Source organism: Ictidomys tridecemlineatus, chromosome 10 (genome assembly GCF_052094955.1).
Source record: "Ictidomys tridecemlineatus isolate mIctTri1 chromosome 10, mIctTri1.hap1, whole genome shotgun sequence".
In the NCBI taxonomy this organism is placed as follows: Eukaryota; Metazoa; Chordata; class Mammalia; order Rodentia; family Sciuridae; genus Ictidomys; species Ictidomys tridecemlineatus.
In genome coordinates, this window is record NC_135486.1 from 48,528,615 (window position 1) to 48,538,025 (window position 9,411).

A 9,411-nucleotide genomic window follows, 5' to 3' on the forward strand; every position below is an offset into this window, starting at 1 on the left:
CTAATCTGTTAGTAATGCTATCAAGCAAAATTTTTTTAGTTGTAGTTGGACACAATACCTTTATTTTATTTATTTATTTGTGCTGAGGATCAAACCCAGGGCCTTGCACATACTAGGCAAATGCTTTACAGCTGAGCCATAACTCCAGAACTCAAACAATTTTTTAATTTGATTGATTGCATCTTTCATTTCCAGGAATTATAATTGATTTCTTTTCACTATTTCTATTTATTTATTGAAGTAGTCTTGCACTTGCTATATTAGCTTTCTTAATTCATTCCTTAGATTTTCTTTTAGTTTATTGAAAATTTTTATAATAGTTTTTTATAATCTTTGTCTGGGATTTGTCCACATCGCTATCAATGGGATCCTTTTGGGGGGATTGTAAATTTTAGAAGGTAAGATTTGTTTGCCTGTTTCTTCATGTTTTCTGAGGTCTTGAACTTGCACATCAAGATAGGTCCCCCTTTCCTTTTTTTACACATGTCCATTTATGTGTAATTTTCTTATTTGTTCTGGAACTTCTCTCTGATCTGGATATATGAGTAGATGTCAAAAGGTGAGACCTGAGATTCCTCTATGATTGTTTCTCCTTGGGTGTTTGTTATTGGTTTGGGGTTTTTGTCTTCTCAATTCTTTAAATTGAAGTAACATTAAGACTCATTTGGGGCTAGACTGTATGTAGGGAGAAATTCACTGTTGCTTGGTTGAGATGTGAATATTTCTCAGCAGCAGAATCTCTATTCTGTGATTTAAAGTTTCCAAACGCTTCCAGGCAGTGAAAATCGAGGACTAGAACAAATGTCAGCAACAAATGTATAGCCTTAGGATAAATGCCCAAGGTCTACTTTGAAATCTATAACACTAATTGCCACTATATAGGAATGATGGGTTCAACACTTAACAACAGTACCAACAATAAAACCCATGAACCAGATCTAGCATCTGACAGCATGTGTCTGCTATGTTGTCCACTATATTTATAATCACAAAAGCTTGAATGATAAGGAATTACATAACCTATGTAATTTGTATTATATAGTGGGATTACAGTTTCTTAAGTAAGAAAAATAGGTAGGAAGATTAAAGGAAGTTTGAAGTGTTTGAAAAAGTGAACAAAAGTGAGGCAGGAGATCAGAAGCACGTATCAGCTGTAAAGAAGAAGGAATCACAAGTTAACTGAAAGTCATTTAAAAAGAGAGGAGGAGGAGGGAAGAGGAAAATTTATCTATTACTGGAGGAAGAGAGTCAAGAAGGGTAGATAGGAGGGCCTAGAACCTAAGTATAAATGAACCACCAAATGTATGATTGAAACAACTTGAACCCTCATATAATTGTAACCCATCTAAGTCTAATTTAGGCTAAATAATGAACAAATGCAGAAGAGAGCTATTAATAGGTAAGTTAAATGAATGAATACACACACACACACAGAAACCTATCCACACAGTGAGAGCATAAACAAACATATATACACTCTCATATACACAAAATCATGAGTAATGAAAAAAGTGAAGAATAACACCATAAAATGTTTGAAAAAATGGAAAAATTTAAAAAGCATAAAATGAAAATATGGAGAAAAAAAGAAAAAGAAAAAAATCTTAATGAGACATAGAGGGCTTATTTCTATGGTAGTGGTCAAATCTCTTGGCAAGGATGGATTCTCCATCTTCATATTTATTTTTGGCTCTGTATTTTCGTCCACTGTCCTTATGTTCCTCACCTAGCTGCTAGCCGGGTATAGCAGCCTTTGGCTTCCAATCTCCCAGAATTGGGTAGGATAGACTAGGAACTGATGATGACTTGGGTGATACCATAGTTAGGATGATGCAGAGTTCTGGAATGGGGTTTCCAGTTGTTAAGTTTTGGACTTTGATGGGTTTTTGGATTTGGGTTTCCAGTTGTTAAGTTTTTGGACTTTTGATGAACTTTGTAGGTGGTTATTTGAGATCTGGCCCATTCGTCTATTGATGTGGAGCTTCCTATCTCTGCCAGTCTTCTACATCTCCGGGGATTCCAGAAAAATCCACTTTTAGGGCATAAGGACTAAGCCTCCACAGATTTAACCTTCACCTCTATGGAGGTGACTTTCCAGTATCCTCCCTAGAGTGCAAATATGCTTGTGTGGCCACAGTGAACATCTTCGCAAGAGCTCTCCTAGGGTGCCAGCTATTATGGGATTTTTCTCCCTTGGGATCCAGAGGCTGGGTGGTCCAGGAAAAATGTTCTTTCTGCCTGTTTCAGTCTCTGGTTCAGGGACTCTCTGAGAAATTTTTCATGGACTCCTTTATGAGATCTCAGTGTATATCATCCTCTCATTCTTACACTTAGCTACGCCAGCTGTGATGGAACAGCTTTGGGCTCCGGGAACATTTTCCTCACCTGCCAGCATGTTGTGCACTTCCAAAGGGCTGCCCAGGAGCAGGATGGGGTAGAACAGGAGGAGGGGTTTCCTTGCTGCATTCCCAAAGGGATCGCCACCACTCCCGCCCCCAGCTGATACGCTTACCCTACCAACTCTGTGTTGGTAGGGTAAGCCTTTAAATCAGCCTTTCTCTGTAAACCACAGATTGCCCTAGATCAATCTTTCTTTTTATTTTATAATTTCTTTATCCACTAGCCATGCAGTTCCTTTTGTATGAACTCCCTGCTCAGCTCTGCTGGTGGCAGGAGCTGGCATGTCTCTAAGGTATTATTTCTTATGCTCAAGTCTATGATTTCTTTTCAGTTCAGTATTATGGTTGAGTGAAGTTCCTTTGTTACCCAGCTCGCTGAGGAACAATCTTCCCACTTTATAAGTCTGGTGCTAAGGAACTGCTGGGCTGTGCTTCCTTCCTCTACTCTGCCATCCTGCCCCCTACCACTCATCATTTCTTCCTTTGACAACAAATGGTACTTTTAACAGATCTTATGGATGGGATTGATTTCCTTCTGTATTGCACTAAAGCAATTTCTGATGGAGCCATCCACACCAATAGCTATGTGTCATGCACTATATACATAGTAAACAATAAATGCTTTAATTAAGTGGAATTGAGTCTGCCTTGTTAGCTTCAAGTCAATAAGTACAAATAATCATTCCAATGATCGAAATATATTTGGTCCATTGATTCCAGGAAACATATAACCTACCAAAGCTTATCCAACTTCTACTTTTTTCATAAACATTGACACAAAATAGCTTTCTGTACCATTGTACTTCACAACAAATAGAAATATGAATGTTTCAGGCTGGGGTGTGGCTCATTGATAGAGCACTTGCCTAGCATGTGTGAGGGATTGAGTTCAAATCTCAGCACTGGATATAAATAAATAAAATCAAGTCCAAAAAAGAAGAAGGAAATATGAATATTGCAACAATTCCCAAGAGATTCAGAGGCAGAGAAAATAGGTGGCTAATAAAGGATCCAGGGGCACAGTCTATATTATTAAAGCCTTAATAGAACAGCAGAGTTACCACACCCTTGACACAATCATGACAACCTCCTTTTGCTAACCCTCTGTGAAAAGTTTACTTCCAGGTCCTTCTAACCACATCATGTTCTCATCAATCACTGTGGCATTACTGAATCTGCTTAGACTCATAGTCTATTGCTACAATGACAACACAAGGGACAATATTGCAAAATCCAATGCATAATTGATGCACTCCATAATGAAGACCCATTCAGTAATTACATTCCCTCCTATTAAAACTGCAGAAGCATGTGTGACAAGAATTAAAACATTTCTTAACAGCAGAAATAAATTTGAGTATTCTCTAATTTGAATGCATTGTTTTTGTAATGTTGGGAATATTTACCTAGGATACTTATAAGCACCATTACCTTAGCATAAATATTGTGATACTCTGCTTGCATTTATATTCTTCATAACTCCCTTCCCATGCCTCCACCACAAATCCCTGCTTGTGACCCATCCTCAGCAGAAGACCCCCACTTATAGTCAGAGGCTTAGGACCTGCTAAGGTGAATAAAGACAAAGTCAAAATCCCAAATGAAATTCAAACAGGGAAGACTTCCAATGTACTGCCTATAATGGAAAATAGCACATTTAACAATTGGAGGTCTTTATCTAACTGAGAGTGCCCTCCAGAATGTCTATGAAACTCTTTGCTGTATTTTGGCTTTTTCAACAAAATCTGAAGGATTGTCTATAAGGGGGTTTTGGAGAGGATTTGTAAGATCTTTTCAGCTATAAGATTTCTCAATACTATATAGAACTCCATCATATTCTACAGAGTCATCCATCATCCCTGCCTGACCCTACCCTGCAAGGAAAGTCACATGAACACATATAATTGGAAACATGCAAAATCTGAAAATTTGTACCTATTTGGCCTTGAGGTACTTGGGCATTCAATAATATTTGCTAACGTATTTGCATTTCTCATTTTTGTCTCATTATACTGGCAGTGGAATGGGTCTGCATTTCCTAAATCCACACCAATTTATTTTGACAAGAGCACATGCTAGAATAGACTGCCTATAATGGGAAATTGTGTCTGGCTTGCCGATGGATAATCAAGTTTAAAAAAAAAATTTTTTTTAAATAAACCTCTGCATCAGGACCCAGGGGAGCAATAGTTGATTTCTACCGGACACTGTTTAATCCACAGTCACAGTGCTTGTGTGTCTTGCTCTGATAGTAACCTAAAGTCAGTAAAGACAACTCTGGATACTCTTTTCAGTTACTTTACTCAGCTTTGAAATAAAATGCTTTTTGCATTTCTTAAAAATCTGAGCAGTGAAGAATATCATATCGTGTCTCACAATTAATGAGTGGCATTTCAATGCTGAGCAGCGGTGCTTGCATGAGCTTCCAGTCTGGTGGATTGGAGAGGTCTTGTAAATAAAATTTTTATTCAGCAAGGATAAATCCATAGTGGTCTCTAGTTGAGGGTAGACAGTGGGGAAAAAAGAAAGTGAGGAAAGCCAATTCTTGTCATTTGTACACCAAGAAAGGCTGCATTCAATCTGGGAGGTGGAAAAATTCCTGGGTACAAATGAAAAACAACAAAAATGGCATGTAAGTAATTTTGCCATTCTTTTCACTAATGACTTTTCATAAGCACCAAAAGGCAGAGGATGAGAACAAGTAGGAGAATAATCATATGTTAGCAGCCAGATATTTCCAGCCTCAGGGTTCAGGTTATTTTCTTCCATATTTTCTGTACTAAAATGAGACTTTCTAGATGATAGGAGAAAAAAAATGTGGTATCTTGCTCATGGTTGGTTAAAACAGGTGACTATATCCTGTTTCCACCTCAACTAGATACACTGCATGTAACTGATTTCTGATACTAACTAACCAATTAGCAAGTTAGCATCCAACTTCACAGGTTCAGCAGCTCAGTCCCGGACAAGACTGATCTTACTTCAGATGTCAGCCCCAAGTCCTCAGGATCCCCTAGTTACTCACACTTCTGATGAACTGGCTTCAAATTTGGGGATTTCTAATTCCTTTGGGTTTGATGACTTGTTAGAATGACTCACAGAATTCAGAAATGTGCCCTACATTTAAAGTTTTACTTCAAAGAATAGACGCAGGGTGAGGTCTAGGGGGACACACAGGGCTTCCACACTCTTCCCCTGCAAAATCATGGCACATAATCCTCGTATATAGATGTACACAGGAATCTCCAATAAGCTGCAGCGTGCAAGAGGTTTTTTTGTTGTTGTTGTTATTTAATTGATTTTATTTTTTAAATACATGACAGTAAAATGCATTACAATTCTTATTTCACATATAGAGCACAATTTTTCATATCTTTGTATATAAAGTATGTTCATGCCAATTCATGTCTTTATACATGTCCTTTATTTTTTTGCATTACAATTCTTGTTACATGTATATACCACAATTTTTCATATCTCTGTTTGTATATAAAGTAGTTGACACCTAATTTGTATCTTCATAAAATGTACTTTGGATAATGATGTCCATAACATTCCGCCCTATCCTTGCTAATCCCCTGCCTCCTTCCTTTCCCACCCCTCTGCCCTATCTAGAGTTCGTCTATTCCTCCCATGCTCCCACTCCCTACCCCACTATGAGTCAGCCTCCTTATATCAGAGAAAACATTCAGCATTTGTTTGGGGGGGATTGGCTAACTTCACTTAGCATTATCTTCTCCAACTCCATCCATTTACCTGCAAATGCCATGATTTTATTCTCTTTTATTGCGGAGTAAAATTCCATTGTGTATATAGGCCACATTTTTTTATCCATTCATCCACTGAAGGGCATCTAGGTTGGCTTCACAGTTTAGCTATTGTGAATTGTGCTGCTATAAACATTGATGTGGCTGTGTCCCTGTAGTATGCTGTTTTTAAGTCCTTTTGGTATAGGCCATGGAGAGGGATAGCTGGGTCAAATGGTAGTTCTATTCCCAATTTTCCAAGAAATCTCCATACTGCCATTTTGGGGGGGAGGGGTATTTAAATGCTTAGAGCAAATTTATTTGCAAAAACTAGAAACAAGCAAAATTGGCTATCAACAGGTAAATGGGATGATAAATACTGCCATATTGAGAGTGATAAATAATAAATGGAATGATAAATGCTGTTATATACAATAACTTTCCCAGCATGAATACGAAATAAATCAGTAATACACACAACAAAATAGCTACATCCAGTAGACATTATGCTTCACAGGGACTAAATGTTTACCTTAAAGAGAAACCTCCAAATAGTCCTGCTCACACTTGGCCTTTCTGAGAAAGAACCCCCATGGTAAAGTTATTTAGGAGTCCACCTTGAGTCACCTCATTAGCACAATAAAGACACTCCTCTCACTCAGGAAGTTTGGAGTCTTTGAATCTCTATGCCAGGAACCAGGGACAAAGACCAGATAAATTCTTAATTATATCATATTCAGTTTTTCCATAATCTGACATAAACATTTTGAAAATGCCATCCACCTGACCTTCATCGAGTCTCTGCCTTTCTAAGATACAAAGCAGCTGCCATCTGTAGCAAAGGAGAAAGGATGGGCAGAATCACTGAGCCCAGGTTTTGTCTTCACATCTCACCTAGGCTCAAATGAGGACAAACCTAGAAGTGAGGCCCTGCGTTTATTCTATTTTCAGATATAAGGCTCTAGCATGGTTTCAGTGTAAGTAGTCTTTCTTCTTTGTTACTGCCTCTAGGAATAGCAATACTTAACATTATTGATGTTATTATGTGCCAGCCACCATCCTAAGCACTTTTATGTGTACTGAATCTTCAAACCCCTCAGCTATCCTGTAAGATAATAAACTCATCCTCTCTTTATGGGCATTTAGATTATCTCCAATTTCCTTCTTAATGAAACAAAATTACAATGAAAGACAAGAGCAAATTCAAGGATGTCTTGAACCAACACTCCATTCCCTCCTTGTCTTTTGCTTATGGACATGGGAGAACCACAAATACCATATAATGTTAACCAGGAAATAGTATTAGAGACTCTGCTCTTGGCAGTGTTAATCATGCTGTGCAAAAACCTTCTTGCATCTTGTACCTTATGTTTCTACTCAGTGCAGAGGCTATGAACTCAGACAGGAAGCTACACTTCCTATTAAAAAGAAAAGTGGAAAATAAACCTTTTCAATATTGTAAAGCAACCAGAGAACACAGAAATAAAACACCCACATGATTAGCCAAAACAGAGTATATTAATTGGAATAAAACCCAAGACCTAACCTGTGCCTTTCATGAGGAGAAAGGAGAAAGCCTAGGTATCCTAGAGTAAGAAGTCATATGTGGGCTGTGGGTGTGGTTTAGCATTTGCATGGTCTGTGTGAGGCATTGGATTTGATTCTCAGCACCATGTAAAAAATAAATAAATAAAGGATATAATTTGATGTTTAACCTAAAAAAAAAAGAAGAAGAAGAAGAAGCCATATGTAACTGTCCCTTTTACCTTTTAATGATATCACCTGAGCAAGAGTCTGCATTTTCTCAAGTGGAAAATGCAAGAAGGCATAATTGTCTGGGGCATACATAGGAAGACTACATATTCAAATGTTTCCTAAAATAATGTGGAATACCAGCTAGTGATATCTTTCAAATGCTTCATCTCACACATCCGAGTAGCCAAAGGTGTTTGTTATCTTCTCTTCTACGTAATACTTCATTCTGGCACTTAGAATCTGCAATCTGGTTCTTCCAGTAATAGAGGATGCAGTTGAAAAAAAATCATCACCATTTTACAGATGGAGAAAGCACAGAAACATAGAGAAGAGTGTAAGAGACAGGTGGATATAGCTGAAGACACTTGGCTAGGAGAACTAGAATACTGCTGGTTCCCGGCTAATGCCTCTTTTTTGGCCATTTATATATTTGTTTTAAGGTATTATGCACATCAGCAGGTTTTTCTATCATCTCTGGTCTGGAAGAAAAGATATAGCAAAATGCAACATCACCATAATTATCAACTACCCATTATTTCTAAACCAATTTCCCCTTTTGCCTGTGGTGACTTAATTTCCTAGAAACACTGTTTTCATTCATTCTATAATAATTAGCTACAACGCAGGTCCATAGAGTATAGACCCATAATTAAGCTGCAAGATAAATAATGGTCCTATATTCTTGCCTCTCCTGGAGGTAGTAGCCCATGGCTTGGCAGGAACCATACTCCAAAGCAGCAGGCTTTACATCAAACAAATGAACCCCTATATCTGAACTGAAGGGCAAGATCAAGGGATGCTTGGTGTTACTCTGCTGGCCTCCCTATCTGGAGAGTCCAAAGACCATGATCAGCAAACTGAAAGATTATAAAGTTGAATTGTTCTAAGGCACTTTGTATGGTCATTTATCAGCCTTATAAATCACTCAGCAGGACACTTGCATTATCATTATAACATTTTTCTATGCAGAATGGAATAGCAGCTAAAGGGCAGACTCAGATTTCAAAGTGCTGGTTTCTGGTCCAAGCCATGACATGTTCTGACTATGAGACCCAGCAAGTCTCAACCTCTCTGGGCCACAGCTTACTCATCTGAAAAATGAGGGTAAAAGATACCTAATTTGTCTACTTCTAAGACTGCCAGGAGAATCAAACAAGATCACTCACGTAACAGTGTTTGTGAACTCTTAAGATGTGACATAAATCTGGTTTCCATGACATGATGATGACAGTGACTGATTGATTCAATGATGGATGGTATCCTTCACAGATCCAGCACATCTCATTACCATATTCTTGTTCAGCGAGCAGAATAATCGTGATTTGAAGTTTGTGAAACAGATCTACTTCTCCCAGGATTCTCTTTTCTATTAATGAGATCGTAAGATGTAAGGCATCTCTGTAAAATGCCTGCAGGGAAATTTCATGGTGGGAAGAGACTAGATTCCAGAATTTCTGCTTCTTCAAGATCAAGTCAAGAGGCAATGACAAGGTTTTATCATGTCTAGTTGC